Source organism: Littorina saxatilis, linkage group LG15 (genome assembly GCF_037325665.1).
Source record: "Littorina saxatilis isolate snail1 linkage group LG15, US_GU_Lsax_2.0, whole genome shotgun sequence".
NCBI lineage: Eukaryota > Metazoa > Mollusca > Gastropoda > Littorinimorpha > Littorinidae > Littorina > Littorina saxatilis.
Window position 1 is genome coordinate 27,213,654 of NC_090259.1, and position 17,256 is coordinate 27,230,909.

The 17,256-nt window shown below is 46.4% G+C and overlaps 1 protein-coding gene across 2 annotated transcripts in view; it reads right to left on the bottom strand.

Moving 5' to 3' along the window:
- The window catches only part of LOC138948962 (coiled-coil domain-containing protein 18-like), a 170,636-nt gene that overhangs the window by 84,202 nt on the left and 69,178 nt on the right, over positions 1-17,256 (bottom strand). The window lies entirely within an intron of this gene.

Here is a 17,256-nt window from a genome sequence, read left to right on the forward strand (position 1 = left end):
ACTTGAGTGGCAACAAGCTGTATCCTGATTTTCTCAGGAAAAACAAAGGTAGGTGTTTTATAAAAATTCTTTTATGTTTGATATTGTTGTTTGTTTTAGTTTTTTTTAATTTTTTTTTTTACAATAACAAGAAGTGAATCTCTCTTGTTTGCAAGATTTTAAGTGAAATCAGTTGAGTTAGACCTATAGGATTTGTTTATTTTGAACTATCATTTGTTTTGGTAGGATTGCATGACTTTTTACTCAAGCCCTTTCAAACCTATTCTTTTCAGTCTCTGTGTAACTGTAAGTGTAATTTGCACATGTATGTATCATTCATTGATTGTAATATATATGTGTCTGACAGTGATACTAATAGCATAGACCTATATAATAGTCAAGTGTCAATCAGCAAGCCGGCACTCAATTTCTTTTTTTTTTCTTCAAATAATTGTCTTCTGAGTATTAGCTAGTCAATTACAAGACTTTACAGGAGACTGAGTTTGGTCAGGAACATATATTTATACTTATAGAAATTCCTGCATGAACAAAGATGATTACTATTAGTATTGTTTGTAAATAGTTCAGTATTTACCCCTTATTAGTAAATATAAATATATATATTCAAACTTGAGCATATATAATGGTTGTTCTAATTTGATCACTTCTCATTTTTACAGAGCCTGCATCAAAAGGCAACAAGCTGCAAACCATTAACCCATCAACATCTTGTCAGAGAGTGCAAGTCTTTTCAAGAGCTTGAAGAGGTGCTCAAGCCAGTCAAGGCCATGGGAATAGTGATGCAAGAAGAGATTCACTCAGGTAATTAAGTGAAGGCAATCAACATTTATTGATTTAAACCTTTCTCACAACAAAATTTGGGATAATTAAATGAAAGCACAAAACATGATGAATGAATTATTCCGGCTAAACTGAAGAAAAAAATGGCTTGGAATCGTAACAAAAAGTCTCTTTGAAAATTAAATTAGTTAAATACTGTAATTTCTTTCATTCCTGGCCCGTTGCATGTCAGTCCCCAAAAACTCTCTGGATGGCATTTCTGGAAATGAAGCTAACTAAAGTTATCAGCCAGGGAAAAATCTTTGTTCAACACTGTAAGACTAACAAACGCAAGTTTTCGTTTTCTCAAAGAGTTGCTAACAATTGGAATGCACTACCCGCTAACATAAAATTCGCACCCACAGTAGACGCCTTCAAAAACTTCTTGGACAATTCTCCAAAATTTCTTAACCTTTTTTACGACTTTGATTGAAAGCATTGAAAGAATAGGGATTTAGGCATGCAACGTATCTGACAAAGAAGGGGCACCAATAAGGCCTCACGGCCTTCGGCTAACAAATATAGCCGCCCCTATATATACCACTACTACTACTAGTTGTTTCAATACTTTTATGAATGGTGACTTATTTGATAAAAACATTGACATGGCACACTTGATTTGACAAAATTCACAAAACGTTTTTCGATTTTGTAACCATCATTTCTTGAACAGTTAAATGTTCTCAGCATCCAGGCGACTGATACATACATTTGGTGTGGATAGAATCTGCATGAAGAATACTTCATAACTGTATTGTTTATTTTGTAATCATTTTAAAACGGAACAAAATACATAGTAATAAAAGTATCCAGAACAGGAATTTTGCATTTGGACACCTTGACAGATTTCTGACCATATTAATTATTGTTGACTCTTTAAGCATGATGAAAAAAAGCACCACAAAGAAACATTTAGACTTTTAAAATTGTATTTTCATTACACTTTACAGGGCATCCGCAACCTGCAAAGCATCGGCTCCAGTATTCAGACTGCACCCGGTGTGACCAGTGGAAAGGTTCTTCGCCAAATGAATAACCATCACCGATTTATCATCCTTCGAGTAGTTAAATGGAAAATTTCCTAAATAAATTATCATTTAATTAATATACTTACCCGAATCACATTAGCATTGAGTCACCTGAGATGCTTATCACTGAAAAACGCTTACCCGGCTAAAGAATTTAAAGGGAAGCAACCCCATCACCAAAACGAAAGTGAAAGTAGCTTTGGTAATGGGCCAGTACACCGGGAGTTACCTCCCATACGGGTGTATGCCACGTCACTTCCTCTAGGAACACGTGCCTATTATCATACGGCTTTAAAAAATCTTAAAACCATAAGCGGGGCAGGTGGGAGGGAATACAGTATGTGATTCGGGTAAGTATATTAATTAAATGATAATTTATTTAGGAAATTTTCCATTTAATATCATATTCTTACTCCGAATCACATTAGCAGATAACATCAACAAGGCGGTGGGCTAGAAATGAATCAAAACTCACCATCAAGTTCTGGACAGGAACTGGCCTGCTGCTATGAGCGCTGGAAGGCCTCTGGAGCCATCCTGTCGAAGAGCTATGACGTCCCGAAGATAAAAGTTTATGAAAACATCTTCGGAACGCCAATACGCAGTTGTCAGCACCTCCTCTAGACGTCTGGAGCGCAGAACTGCCAGAGAGGATGCCCACGCCCTCGTCTCATGGGCTCGGGCCGAGTCAAGTGGCAAGGAGGGCATAACCCCCCCCCTCTTTGTGCGCCTCCACTCATAAGCCTGCTTGATGAGCGAGGACACCCACCGGGCCAACGTTACCTTCGACAAATCTTTCTCGCGCCTAGTAAGGAGAGAGATAAACAACAACTTCTGAGAACTAGACCGAATCGGCTGAGTCCGGGCTAAGTACAGACGAAGTGCCCTCACAGGGCAATTGACCGAATCGGGGTCACCCGGGGCCAACGCGCTGGTCAGAGCCTTAACTCTAACCAGCGGAGAGGCCTGCCCCGGAGACTGATTCTTGGCCAGGAAATCAGGCCGGAAACGCAAAGATGCGGAACCGTCCGGCTCAAAGGAGATATCTCCAGGCTGACCCGACAGGGCGTGGACCTCGCTACCCCGTCGGGCCGTAGCCAACAAAAGGAGAAACAGCGCTTTGCGAGTGACATTGAACAGACTGGCCTCGCTTAAAGGCTCAAAATCCGCAGAACGAAGGAATTCCAGGATTAAAAACAAGTCCCACTTGGGAGCGGGCAAACGAGCTTTAGCTTCCTTAAGAGCAGCCCCTTTAATGACTGCAGCTATAACGCCCCCGACTCGAACAGAACGACCAATCTGCTGAAGAGTCGCCGAGATAGCGGAGCGCCGGACCCTCAACGAGGAGACTGAGGCGCCCTGTGAAGACATGAAAGAGAGGTGGTTAGCGACCTGAATAGAGCGCGGAGCCACCGAACTCACCCCTCTAGCTGAACACCAGGCAGTCCATGCCTTCCAGTGGGAAGCATAAACTGAAGAGGTGGACGCTCTATGCGAGCGAGCCACCAAGTCCAGAGTCAAAGACGACGCCCCAGAGCGCTTCAGCGAGTCCCGAACAACTTCCACACGTGAAGCTTCAGAAGACTGGGCTCCTCGTGTGGAATGCCTGTTCGGGGCTGCACTAGTTCCCCTCGCACGAGTGCGAGAGGAATGGGGGGCCCTTGGGCAAGCCGAAGAAGATCTGGAAACCAGACCTGCGACGGCCACAGAGGAGCGACCAGAAGAAGAAGGGCCGGCTCCTCCATCTCCGCTTTCCGGATTACTCGGCTGAGTAACGGAAAGGGAGGAGTCTGAAGATCTGTATGTGCCCCCCAACCCTCCCTGGACGCATCTGTAAAGAGGTCCAGGTCGGGGAGGGGCACGACGATCGGAACACCTCTGCAGACCCACTCCGTGTGCAACCACGGAAGGGTCGCAGACTGGAACCATCCCTGCAAAGGGATGAGGGCGTCCCAGTCCACCAGAGGAGAGTCCACAAACGGCTTCAGCGCGAACTGAAGCGGACATTTGTGGACCCGGCCCAGTGAAACCAGAAGAGCCATAGACTCCATCTGCCCCAAGATGGAGGCGAGCGAGCGGATGGAAGCCATCAGGAGAGGTAAAGTGGAGCGAATCTGAGCTTGGAGCTTGTCCACCCTTCTCTGAGAAGGCTGGACAGTCCAAGCGACCGTGTCGAAAGACATCCCCAGATAAGTGAATGTCTGTGACGGGGTCAGCTCCGACTTTACCCGGTTGATCGAGAACCCCAACCAGTTGGATTCTCGAAGAACCGTCAGGGTATCCTGCGAACAGCCGCTCTGGGACTGGTTCATGATGAGCCAGTCGTCCAGATAAGCCCGCAGACGGATACCCTGGGACCTCACCAGTGCACAGACCTGTCTCACCACCATGGTGAAAATCCACGGTGCGAGAGACAGCCCGAAAGGGAGTGCGCGAAACTGGTAGATCTGATCTCCCCACCGGAAACGAAGCCATTTCCGGTCGGTCGGATGCATAAGAATGTGAAAGTATGCGTCCGTGAGATCGATCGAGGTCACCCAGTCTCCTGGGCGGAGAGAGTCTCGGACAGAGGCTGGCGTCTCCATCTTGAATTTTATCTCCCTCAAGAAAGTATTGAGGAGAGATAAATCCAACACGGGACGCCATCCTCCTGATGCTTTGGGAACAGCGACCAGACGCCCGTAAAATCCCAGGGAGCTGTGGACCCGAACTCTCTCCACCGCGCCCTTCTGCTCCAGGGAGGCAATTTCCGACTGCAAGACGGAACGTGCTTCCTGCGAGAAGGGGGGCTTGAACCGCGGAGGCACTCGGGTAAGAGGCGCCTTTTCCTCCCGCCAGAGTAGACGGAAGCCCGAACTCACCACTCCCACAATCCATTGGCTGTCTACTACCGACATCCAACGAGAAAGTGCCCGGGAGGGGCCTCCCGCCATCACCAAGGTGGAGGGCGGGAGGGAGGTGAGATCGGGAGCGCTTCATTGGGGGTGTGGCTTACTTCCAGAGCCGCCACGCCCCCTCCCCGATGCCGTCCTCTTCTTCCCACCACGAGCGGCCGGCGAAGCCTGCCGCTTCTGAGCTGGCTTGGGGTTAGACGATGTCTGAGCCTGCTTCTGTTTAGAAGGCTGAGACTGTTTCACCCCCTTCAGAGTGTAGTCAAGGAACTGACTGTCCTTGTTTGACTGAATCTCCTTCTGTCTGGCATCCAGTGCCAGCGGACAGAAGAGAGACTCCTCTGAGACCGGGGAGACTCTCAAGGTCTCCCTAGTAGCCAGCTCCGTGAATTGGGACTGCGAGAGGAAGAGATCCCTCCTGCAGAGTACCGCTTGGGTGTACTGCAGGGAGGAAAGACGCAATTGTTCCTCATTGACCTTGGCCAATGCGGTCAAAAGCGCAGAGACATCGTCCGCATTCTGTTCTTCACTGAGAGTGAAAGGAACTAGCGAATCGGTCAATGCCCGAGACAGAGCCCGAACGAGAGTCTCCGCAATGGAGGACAGTTCGATCTGCCGACGTCCAACCTCCTCAGCAGAGAGGAGGGAAGCCTCGGAAACCGGCAAAACCGAATCACGCTTGATCGGTTTAGCCAGAAGAGGCAGCAATTCCCGGGAAACCGGAAGGGTAGCCCTAGGGAGTGCAAAAGACGCCAGCCAATTCTGGCTCTGATTGGGCATGCCAAGCTTCCTATTGGCCGTAGGCACGAAGGAAGAGGCTTGGGCAGCTGAAGCCACCCACTGCTGAGCTGATTCCGGAACTGGACCAAAAGGAAGCAGTAACGGAACAGGCACTGGCCGAATACCACTCCCCGCATGTGCTGGACGAACCAGTGAATGCGAAAGTTGGTAAGCCACTGACGGAGACTCGGCGAACCGGAAGGAAGAAACATCCTCCTGTGCCGGCCGGAAGTCCGCCATGGCAGAAGGAACGAATGATGCGGAAGAGTCCGCAGCCACCACCCCTTCAGGAAAATAACGAGACGTTACTTCCGCCGCGACGTCAAGAACAGACTTGAGCTTCGACGGAAACACGCCCCGCGACTCCTCGCTGACCACTGATGGAGCATCAGAATAGTCACACGTGGAACCATGACCGAAGTCACCAGTTCCGGAAGCAGAAGCATGCCCTGGCAAACCGGAAACCGGAAAAGCCTGAGCACTAACGTCATCCTGCCGCCCAAAACCCTGTGAAGGTAAAGGGTAAGCAGGACGACCATCCGCAAAAACCGGAGCTGGATGAGCTGACGTCACTCCCCCGACTGAGTGGAGTGATGCCTGCTCAAGCCTAGGCGCTTGAAAGCCGGAAGGCGCACGCTGTAATCCACTATCTGGTATCCGGAAGGAACCACCAGAAGAGGAAGAAGCGTTTCCGGCCGAAACCGGAAGTGTAGTCAACGGAACCGCAAAATGCGGAAGTGAAGACTGCACTGGTTGACTTCGCGATCCGGAAGGACCGGAAGTCAGTGAATACTCCATCCTGCCGCGACCGCCGTAGCGTGCCGGAGCGGACGGATCATCACTTCCGGCAAGTGCCGGAAATGCGGCAGTCGAAACCGACTGCCGCCGCTGTTCGAACAAGTCCGGGGCCTCGTAGGTTATCGCCGGAAATGAAAGATCAGCAAGGTATCGGTCGTGACCCGATGCGAAAGAGCTGTCCCCCGAAGGAGAACGTCCAGGCGCCTCACGAGGGCTATCGGACCAGCTCTGCTTACCAGCCGACGCTGAAGAGGGAGGACGCTGCTCCGAGCCGGAAGTGGAGGACAAAGACACGGAAGCCAATGCCCGGACGTCACTGCCAGATGCCGGAAACGCCGAACTGCTGGCGACGGAACGCTGAAATTCTGCCTGCACCAAGCTGCGGATTTCTGGAACCAGTGACTTTAACAGAGAGGAAACCAACGCACCTTGTCCAGGTGCTAACAAAGAAGACGAAGTCTCCGATGTAGAGACAGGTGCAGAAGTAACAGTAGCGCTAGGCGCCGCAAAAGAAGCAGAAGTAGTAACAGCGCTAGGCGCCGAAATTGGTACAGCCAACAAAGTGTTACGCTCTTGGTCTGTAACAAGTAACGTTGCTTTGGAAGAGGAAGACTTAGCCTTAATTTTCCCCTTGGGGTCCGACTTGCCACGGCGCTTGTCTGAATCAGACATGTTGACAACAACACGTGGCAACGCGAAAAAATTTACTGAAACATAAGTCTAAACGACTGGAAAATTCAGTAAACACACGCACTAATGCGTTAACAAAATACTATAGCTAAACTTGCCCCACAAGCAGAGGCACGGAGAGCTACAAACAAAGTCACACGAGCTAGAAAACTAACTCACACAACAAAATGGCGACACGCAAGACACTGACACAAACGTCAACAACACGTGGCAAAGTAAAAAGATTTACTGAAACGTAAGTCAAAACGACTGAAAACACAGTAAACACACACGCTTACGCGTCAACAAAATACTAAAGCTACACTTGCCCAAACAGAAAGAGGGCACGCAGAGCTACTAGCAAAGTCACACGAGTTAGCTAACTAACTCACACAACAAAATGGCGAAACACGCAAGTCACTGACACACAAGTCCGTAAAAAACGGACAACGTACAGTAACGAAACAGCGCAAACAACCAACAACAAACGGGAACGAGCTCACCAAACTGTAGGCAAGGCGAGCAGACAAGCTGGGTAACGTGGCCGGCGGGTGTCACTCAAACACACAAGGTCAGCCACAGAGCGTCAAAAAGTGAACCGTCCTCTCCGAGGTGAAAAAGACGTATGATAATAGGCACGTGTTCCTAGAGGAAGTGACGTGGCATACACCCGTATGGGAGGTAACTCCCGGTGTACTGGCCCATTACCAAAGCTACTTTCACTTTCGTTTTGGTGATGGGGTTGCTTCCCTTTAAATTCTTTAGCCGGGTAAGCGTTTTTCAGTGATAAGCATCTCAGGTGACTCAATGCTAATGTGATTCGGAGTAAGAATATGATATTAAATTACATGTGATAAAGTATTGAATGAAATCTTGTTTTGTCTGCTGTATCAAGTATTGATGGAGGAAAAAATCACTTTAAATATTCTTGATCTGTTATTAGTAATTAGATAATTGTCATTCTGATTTGTATGAAGAATATTGCACAGAATATTCCAAGATCATTCTGAAAATTGTGTTGAGAGTATACTAGAAGTAGAACTTTAACCTAGTTTTGAATATTCTAGAATACTTAAGACATGTTCAAGAATATACTTTAAGTTAACAGGATTCAAGAATATTCCAGAAAAATGTTAAGATTCAAGAATTCTCATTTAATCTTTATGAATAATTCAAGAAACTTCTAGAATATAAATTCATGAATATTCCTGAACTTTTTTGAATTATTCTAGAATAGTGTCAAGAATATTCTAGAATAATGTTAGGAATATTCTAGAATAATGTTAGGATCATTCAAGAATATTGTTAGGAATATTCTAGAATATTGTCAGGAATATTCTAGAATAATGTTCGGAATATTCTTCAAGTAGGCAAGAATATTCTAGAATTATTCAAGTCCTTTTTCAAGAATATTCCTTTCCAAAACATCGAAATATTCTAGTTAAAATTCAAGAATTCTCATTTAATCTTTATGAATAATTCAAGAAACTTCTAGAATATAAATTCATGAATATTCATGAACATTTCTTGAATGGTTCTAGAATTGTTCTTGACCGTTTCGCCGGGGTATGGCTCTGTCTGACCAGGTACGGATATATCCGCTCAGACTGTTAGCTTCAGTCGCTTCCTGTAACGTCCATCTAACGCCTGCATTCCAGCGTGTTGATACACAGTTTCTACACAGTTACTACAATTCTGAGTAACCTGCTGCAGCACAGCTGATCTCGGCTAAAACAAACTTGGTCAACATAGGTGGGGTAGAAAGTGGTAAACAGTTAGGGGATGGAGATGCAGGTGATGCTGCTGGTCTATCTACTTGCTGGGTTCTTTCTAAGCCACACAACCGCTGCCTACCAAGCAACCAACACGACATCACTCTCATCAACCATGGAGAACACAGGGGTGTACCGCCTGTGCCAAGCTCCGTCACTTGTACCAAGTAGCACGTCTTCTGGTGCACTGAGACTCAGGTCTGCAACGGAGTGTGGGAGGCGTTGTTCGGAGAGTGTCCAGTGCCGAGGCGTGACTGTGTGTCCAGCAAGGGGTCTAGACGAAGGAGTGGTGTGCGAGATGACGGAAATCATGCCAAACGTCCTGTGTTCACAAGAACGCTACCCCGAGGAAGGCTGCAGCTTTATGATGAAGGTATGCTGTCATCCTTTGCTCGTGTGAGACAATTAAGAGATTTTATCTCTGTTGCCCTTTTTAGGGAAACACCCTTTCTAAATAAGCACAGGTGTGCTTTTAGAGCCAACATATTGTATGAGTAGACGTGCTAGTAGCCGTTACCAAGCACACAATGTGATTTTAAGGTGGTTTTCAAAAGAAAAGCCAAATTTCAATCTGCATCATTCAGCACGCAACTTTCAACAACCTGCACTGAACAACATTATCAAATTGTTAAAGTTGCTTAATATGCTGGGAATATCTCCTTGTAACCCACAATCCTGTATTTTTATTGTTTATTCTTTTTTTCTCTTTTTTTTTGAGACACGCAGCTAGAACAAAGTCGGTGACAGAAATAGCCAAAGACCTTTTTTTTTTACTTGGACTGTTCGAGACTCTTTAATGCTGTCTTGAAAAGGCGGGACTCTAGAATTTCCAGACTCATAAACTGAGTCACAATCGATTGACATAACGAACTGATTAACGAACTGATTAACGAACTGATTAACTGACTTATAAGCTTTAAAAATTATGAGCATGACACGGTTTCGATATTTCTCTTGGTTCTTTCGCAGGACGATGGGTACATAGCACCATCATCACCAACGAGCCAGCCTGCCCCGTATGTCACGACGGAGATGCCATGTCAAAACGGGGGAACTGCAGATGGCGACAGGTGTCTGTGTCCGCTACCTTACGCCGGCGAAACCTGTAACCGCTACATGAGAGGTAAGTGTGCTTAGAATGAGGCACCTGTTAACAGATTATAGCAGAGCCCCATCCCCCAATCCCCTCAATCCAGCGTCCCCTCTCCTTATCTTGCTCACATTTTTCACTGTGTATATCTGTTTCCTCTTAACAGATGCATTCCTTTTAATATCGTTTGACCAGAACTCCTCAAATCCTTTCGAACAGATTGGGAGATGCACTTCTCCCATGCAACGGGTCTCTTTGTTTTGCAAGCATGGTTCGTTTGTTGGTTTGCTGCTGTTGGTCACTACTCATAAATATCGTAACGAGGAACGGAGGAAATTCATCAATATTCAGAATGTCAATACAAATCAACAGAAACATTGTTTCAAAGTTGTTTTTTTCTACATTTAGTTTTGACTAAATGTTTTAACATAGACGGGGAATCGAGACGAGGGTCGTGGTGTATGTATGTATGTATGTATGTATGTGCGTGTGTGCGTGTGTAGCGATTCAGAGAAAACTACTGGACCGATCTTCATGAAATTTCACATAAGAGTTCCTAGGTATGATATCCCCGGACAATTGTTTTTAATTTTTCGATAAATGTTTTTGATGACGCACTGTCACGCCCTCATTTTTTAAATCAAATTGATTGCAATTTTGGTCAAGCAATCTTCGACAAAGTCCGGACTATGGGATTGAATTTCAGCCCCGCAGCGTAAAAATTAGTTAATTAGTTTGCTCATTAATGTTGTCATTAAAATCGAATTTTTCGTTACAGATTAAACAAGAAGGGCAAAGCCCATACGACTCACATGCTTGACCTTGACCTTTACATGACCTTGACCTTCAGGGTCAAGGTCAAATAACTAAACTTAGCAATGACATCATACACTAAGAACTGCTTTACACATTTTTCCTACCAAAATACATGTGACCTTGACCCAAGGTCAAGGTCATCCAAGGTCATGCAACACAAAGCTGTTAATTCAAGACATAGGAAGTACAATGGTGCTTATTGGCTCTTTCTACCATGAGATCTCTCGCCACTCTGTTTCCTATGAAAGCTTTGCTGATGACACTCAGTTACAAAAATCTGGCCCTATTACTGACCTCCCCAACACAATCGAGACAACTAAGAACTGCATCTCTGACTTGAAATTGTGGATGACCGAAAATAAATTGAAACTTAATGACGACAAGACCGAGATCATGCTAGTTGTACCCCCTTCTCTTAAAAAAGAACCATCCCTTCCTGCCCAAATCTCTATAGCTGGAACTGATATTCAGTTGGCTTCTCAAGTACGAAACCTCGGTGTCATCTTCGACGAAACTCTCTGCTTCAAACAACAAGTCTCCACTGTCTGTAGAAATGCCTACTATGAACTGAGAAAAATTAGCTCCATCCGCCACTGCCTTTCTTCCGATGCTACAAAAACCCTCATTTGCTCTCTCGTTCTTTCAAGGCTAGAGATTACGGAAATGCCCTTCTTTCTGGTTCATTTGACTATCTCATTGAAAAACTGCAGAAAGTACAGAACAACTCCGCTAGATTAATCACAAAGACCCCTAAAAGACACCACATCACACCTGTTTTGAGATCCCTTCACTGGCTGCCTGTAAGAAGTCGTATTCAATACAAAATTGCATGCATTTGTTTCTCTTTCTTTCATGGTACAGGACCTGCTTATCTCTCTGAGATGTTATCAAAATATTCAAACCTCTCCTCTCTTCGCTCTGCAACAGATACCAATGTACTTAGTAAACCAAAAAGAAACAGAAAATCAACTAACTATGGATTTGAGAGATCCTTCAAGTACCAGGGACCTCTTGTCTGGGAGAAAATCCCCCGGAGCATTAGGGATTCCCAGTCACCATCTGCCTTTAGAACAGCCCTCAAAACACACATGTTTAAGTTAGACCTCTGAAGGAGATCCCATGATCGGTGAGTCATCGGCGCTGCCACGTGTATTATATACTAAAGTGTGGCGTTCATGAGGATGTGTATGTGCCTGTGTGTGTTGTACTAGAATAACGTATGCGTACATGGAATGACATTGCGGGTTACCTGAACATTGACAATGACGAAAGAAAGATTGTGTGTGAGTGTGTGCGCGCGCGTGTGTGTGTGTGTGTGTGTGTGTGTGTGTGCGTGTGTGTGTGCGTGCGTGTGTGGGTGTGTGTGACCATGTTTGAATTTATTCGGATTTAGTTCTCTTTCCTTGTTTGTATTATGATTGTGTAAGTGTAAAGCGCTCTGGGCTCGTCACCACGAGGTTTACGCGCTATATAAGTAATCGTTATTATTATTATTATTATTATATGGTCACTTTTAGTGGTTCACTACCTTATTTTGGTCACATTTCATAAGGGTCAAAGTGACCTTGACCTTGATCATATGTGACCAAATGTGTCTCATGATGAAAGCATAACATGTGCCCCACATAATTTTTAAGTTTGAAACAGTTATCTTCCATAGTTCAGGGTCAAGGTCACTTCAAAATATGTATACAATCCAACTTTGAAGAGCTCCTGTGACCTTGACCTTGAAGCAAGGTAAACCAAACTGGTATCAAAAGATGGGGCTTACGACGAAAATACAGTTTAACGACCTCTCTGCTTAGAGCAATTTGGGTCAAAGATATCAGAGCCGAAGCTCTACGATGTGTGCCTGGGTGAAGATGAGCAAAAAAAGAAAAAAAAAAACAAAAAAAACTTTTACTTTCCGCAATGGAAATGCTGGAAGAACAGGATTTAAAATCAATTCCTTGCAGGGGATACACGATTGTAGAGATTTATTCTTTCATTCCGAGGCAGAAATGCTTTTGTATTCAAGAAACGTGGAACGTTGCTATTCCGGAAGGGAATTGATTTGATTTGTTGGTACTTTAGAATAAAATTGTGAAAGTGGCATCTGACTGATCATGGCAAAGGAGTGAGTGTCAGACCAAGGAGGGTCGTGGTGGAGAAGCCGAGGCACCCTCTACGTACTTGTGGATTCGGCGGCTAGTCAACTGGCGAAAAGCAAACCCGGTCCTCCCTAGGACCTATACTGGCCGGTTAAAAACATATGTACAGGGCTGCGACTTTATGTCGGTTTATTCATCAACGCCTTTATGGCACCCTCTGTCTACAGAGGCATGGGAAGGGGGTCAGGTGAGGAGGCCAGAGATGTGTCTCTGTAACCCCCTCTGGGGTGGGGGTGAGAAAAAGAGGATAGGCTATTTACACTGTCATACACAGTCGTTCGCATACTCTCGCACAGCTACAAAGGCCACCCTCCTCCTCCCAAAAGAGACGGACGTCTCAGATATGGTAGGCAGAGGCTGGCTGTCTAATCTAATATATACACCTAAGGTGACACATGGAGTATATGAATGTAACGTGGCATTAACTATAAGCCTAGCGCACGGGACACACGCGACCTCGGCCCCGCCGGCGGAAACACGGCAGGTGGGCGAGTGCAGCGAAGGAAATGATTTGTTCATAATGAAAATAATAGTAATAACAATAATAATAATAATAGTAAATAATTAAAGAGTAAGGAATAACTTACAAGTGCACGGGCCACACGCGATTTCGGCCCCGTCGGCGGAAAACACGGCAGGTGGGCAGGTGCAGCGAAGGAAGTGGTTGGTTCATAATAATAATAATAATAATAATAGCAATAATAATAGTAATAGCAAATAGTTTGTAGCTTAATGAAGTAAGATGTGCTATGCCGAGATCATCCAGCTAGATTAATATGTAGACCTAAGATACACTCATAATACATGTAACGTAGAACATTTACTAACAATAAACACATAGACATTTACTATTGATATAAACATAGATACACATAGTTTAATATGGGGAACCTTAGATGGTTGTGGTACGAGGGAAGAAAAAAAAAAAAAAAAAAAGAAAAAAAAAAAAGATAGAGGGTCGGGAACCCTGTCCTTTCCAGGGCCAAGGCTCTACCAACAGACCTCTGGGTTCCTTGTCCTTTCGACGGTTGGCAGCAGGAGGGAGGATTGGGGGGAGGTCCTTCTAAGGTCTGAACTGGATCTGGCTGGGCCTATGCCTCCAGCAACCTCAGAGCCATTTGGCCACAGACGATTTCAGGAATGGGGGTGGGCCTGACAGGATGGGGTGTTTGGGGGTATCCTTTGAAAGTCTGAACTGGTTCTGGCTGGGCCTGCATCTCCAGCATCCTCAGAACCATTTGGCAACAGACGATTTCAGGATGGAACGGGTCAAGGTTCTCATCGGTATCAGGCCGAGGGACTGATGAGGTCGGAGGAAGTCGTGTAGACTTAGTCCGTGGGAAGTCCTGTACTGGGAGAGTGGTGCCATCTCTGGGGTCAGAGGTTGGCAACCTGCGAAGAGGTGGTGGAAGTCTAGGGCCATTCCACATTCGCAGCGGGGGAAGGTGAAGGAGTAGTAGGAGCTCACGGTGCGAATGCGCCGGAGCAGCTGCATCTCCTTCAGGGGGAACGGGTGATGGTGGCCCTTTCTGTCCGGAGGCAGCGCTAGCCATCCGTGCTTTGTGCATCTTTCCTTGAGGGTCTCGCCATACCCTTTTCTCACAGCCTTAGCCAGTTTGCCTTTCGCTTCTGTGACCGAATATTTCAGGTCTAGGACCGGGCCCTCGGAGAGGGCCGCGGCTTTTGCTGCCCTGTCAGCCAGGTCATTGCCCCTGATGCCTGTGTGGGATGGTAACCACATGAGAACGAGGTCGGTGCCCCGAACCATAATTTGGTGACATAGAGCCTGGATTTCCATGCGGAGTTCTGGTCTGTTGCCTGTCTCGCTTGCCAGCGCTTGCAAGGAGGATTTCGAGTCTGAGAGGATTGCCACTCCCATGGGTATGGCCATGTTGTCGTTCACGTGGGAGCAGGCCATGAGAATGGCATACATCTCCGCCGTGAAGATACTGACCCCCTCGTTTAGTTTATATTTTCGCACCAAGTTGAACTCTGGGATCGCAAAAGCACAACCCACCTCGCCGTTGTCCAGGACAGAGCCGTCCGTGTAGACTTTGAGGTAGTTGCGGAGCCTGCCGTCCAGAATCTCCTTGGCCATGGTCGCTAGGAGGAGTGGGTTCTCCTTTTTGGAAACTGCGTCGCCATACGTGTGGCTGATCTGTGGCTTTTCGATCAGCCATGATGGGTACGGATTGGTTGGCAGCTCAGCCATTCGTGTCTGGTCAATTTGGCACTGGGTCAGTACATCTATGGTATGGTCGTGGAGGGTTTTGTACCGCTCCGCCAAGCATGTTTTCTTTTCTTTCCAGGTCTCGTGCCAGGAGGTTTGTGTCGGATGGAAGGTTGCCGTGAACACTTCCTGTACAGTGTTGGGTACAGCCGATGCTCGAGCAACGAACTGAGCGCAGCGGAGGTGACATTCTTCCTTCAGGGGGATCATGCCTGCTTCCTGATAGGCGAGACAGTTTATGGCCCCTTTTGGAACGCCCAGAGCCAGTTTTAAGGCTGAGAGCTCCAGGCGTTCCAGTTTGTTCCAGAGGCTTTGTGGCATGCTGAAGTAGGCTTCTTGTCCGTATGTTAGTCTGGAGCGGACCAGCGCCTTTACCAGGTGCACAAGGGCTTTACCAGCTGCCCAGGTCTGAGATTTTAGAACCTTGATCAGGTTGACTGATCGTCGGGCTTTGACAATTAGAGAGTCGATGTGTTGTTGCCAGATCAGATCATCAGAGATCGTGACCCCAAGAAACTTTGCAGTTTTGCTTGGTTTGATTTGCATTCCGTTTAGGGTCAGGTGGTACTGGGCTTTGAGCCCCCTTCTTCTTGTGAACACCAGGAACACTGTCTTCTCGTGTGAGAGTTCAAAGCCGTTTGCAAGCATATACTTTGCGATCTTGTCAATTTGCGCTTGATACTTGAGTCTGTTCTGCTCAGTCATGTGGTGTCTGATTGGTTCCATCCAGAAGGCTAGGTCATCTGCGTACAGAGACATTGTTCCTCCTTCCAGGCCAATCTGACCAATATCGTGAAGCATCAAGCTGAAGAGGATGGGGGCAATGATGCTCCCCTGAGGTACGCCCATATCAATGGAGTGAGACTTAGAGACAGACTGTCCGACCCTGACCGCCAGGGTCCTGTCTCTGAGGAATTCCTGGACGAAGCCCAGTATTCTGCCTGATAAGCCCAGCTTCGCAAGTTTGTCCAAAAGCTTCCCATGCCATACTGTGTCAAAGGCGCGCCTGATGTCGAAAAAGGTGGCCATTAGGATCCTGTTTCTGGTGAGTGCTCGTTTTGCATGAGCTGTGAGTCTGACCACGTGCTCCATGCAATTCCTTCCCTTTCGGAACCCAGCCTGGAAGAGCGGGATGACATTGTGTTTGTCAGATGGGGCTTACTTTGCCCTATCTATATATATATATACGACTTGTGTCTGTCTGTGTGTGTGTCTGTGTGTCTGTGTATCTGTGTATTTGTGTATTCGCCATGCACGGCCAAAGTTCTCGATGGATCTGCTTCAAATTTGGTGGGCTTATTCAGAGAGACCCCGGACACAATCTCATCGATGAGATATTTCAACACGTGCTCTCAGCGCGCAGCGCTGAACCGATTTTGGTTCCACCTCAGCTACCCGGGCCCCCATACCGACACACCATAGCCGCTACACCACATCACAACGCCAAAGTTCTCGGTGGATCTTTTTCAAATTTGGATACCGTATTCAGCTACACCCCGGACACAATATCATCGATGAGATATTTCAACACGTGCTCTCAGCGCGCAGCGCTGAACTGATTTTGGTTTTTGTGTTCATTTCACCATTATAAGTAACTCTTCCTTATCTTCTCCAGTGTTTGGCGTTTATCTCCCTTCCTTCGTGTGGCTTTCCCGTTCAGTTGTAAGTTACTATTACTATTTTTATAATGTCACTGCGCTGTCCACTGCGCTGTCCACAATGCTTCCCTTGCACCCGTAAGTTGTTCTTACTGTCAAAGTGAAAAGGTCCAATCAATTTATAGCCACGCGAAAAATACACTCTCACCTATCTCTATATATTTATAGATACAGATATGCATATATATATATACGGCTTCTCTGTGTGTGTGTGTGTTTGTGTGTGTGTGTGGGCAAAAACCTGTGTATTGTAGAGTTCTGTTTGTGATGTGGTCTAGCGGCTTTTGTCTGTATGTATGTTCTGGCATGTGAGAAGCCACAGCAGATAATATAGGGCTAAGAAATAAGCTCTAAAATTCTCAATCCCGTTTGACAGGACTTCGCCTTCAAAGGTGATTGTGGTGAACCGCCACGCTGTCTGTCTCTGTCTCGCGCCGTTCACCCCAAATTCCCGTTTCTGAGTAACTATTTTTAGAATGTCACTGCGCTGTCCAGAACGCTTCCCTTGCACCCGTAAGTTGTTCTTACTGTCAAAGTGAAAAGGTCGAATCAATT